The 1,089-nt window shown below is 41.8% G+C and overlaps 1 long non-coding RNA gene across 1 annotated transcript in view; it reads left to right on the forward strand.

Annotated features, from left to right (window-relative positions):
• Positions 1-1,083, forward strand: part of LOC121812838 — an 8,529-nt gene extending 7,446 nt beyond the window's left edge. The window contains exon 3 of the long non-coding RNA XR_006053357.1: positions 725-1,083. This is a non-coding gene — a long non-coding RNA (uncharacterized LOC121812838). The remainder of the gene's footprint in view (positions 1-724) is intronic.
• The last annotated feature ends 6 nt before the right edge of the window (positions 1,084-1,089 follow it).

Raw genomic sequence — 1,089 nt, forward strand, 5'->3', positions numbered from 1 at the left:
CCAGACCCTTCTCTAATGCTCCGACAATCCATCAAGCGGTGCAGCTCTGTAGCTTACCAAAGTCGTACTAAAACATTTTTTGACAGATTGCTGAGCGCTATGTACCACATAAAATTGCTTCGCGGTCATCAAGCACAACCAGAATTCATACAGAAAGGCGCGCTGTTAACTTTTGAGAAAATTAAAGGATTTTAGGCTGTACAGCCCCTGTGGGCTGCATGTTGTTAGCTCGCGGTTAGCGCAGTTAGCTCGCTAACACGTTGACGCTGTCCAGCCCCACGCATGGGGCGATGCGCGGTAACTCATTAACGGAGATTTGCTGTGTCCATCCTGTCGTTGCCTGCAGGTGAAGCTATGGGGGAGGAGGGGGAGTTGTGTTCAGTGAAGGAGGGGCGAGGCCGAGTAACGTTGTGTTGAGACAAAAGTGGACGAAAGAGAGGCAAACCTGTGTGTCCACAAGTATAATTATGATGTAACATATACTATATCGATATAAAAGATATTGTCACATCTTATATCTTGTATAAAAATATATCGATATTTCTAAGAAACTTGATATATCGCCCAGCCCTAGTCTGAAATCATTTTCTTCACTTGTAGTGCGAAAGTGTTGAGTGTGGATGTAAAAGTGGAAAATCAATTTAGACAAAAAGATTAAAAAAAGCAAATGCTTATGAATATCACTACAAGAAAAGGGACATTTTATTTATTTTCTTGCTTTCAGGTTTTTAATCCCTTCAGAAGGATTCCACCTATAAGGAGAACAAGTGACAGGAGAACTAGGTTCAGTGTGGAGGAGGCAGAGCTGCAAACATGGAGCAGGATGAAGTCGTGGAGAGTGTTAAACAAAAGCTTAAAGAGCATCTCCAGGAAAAGTTTACCTGGATAAATGAGGGCACATCGGATAATCGGTCTCGACTTGACAGCATCTACACAAAACTCTACGTCACTCAGCAGGCTCAGGATTTTGGTTCCATATCACATGAGATTCTTGATCACTTTAATGTCCCAGATCAGCAGTCATCAATTTCACAGTTCTTTTATCAACAGATCGATTTCTTAAATATCTTTAAACCAGGAAGAATTCAT

Source organism: Haplochromis burtoni, unplaced genomic scaffold, assembly GCF_018398535.1.
Source record: "Haplochromis burtoni strain Fernald_Lab_line unplaced genomic scaffold, NCSU_Asbu1 Contig_873, whole genome shotgun sequence".
In the NCBI taxonomy this organism is placed as follows: domain Eukaryota; kingdom Metazoa; phylum Chordata; class Actinopteri; order Cichliformes; family Cichlidae; genus Haplochromis; species Haplochromis burtoni.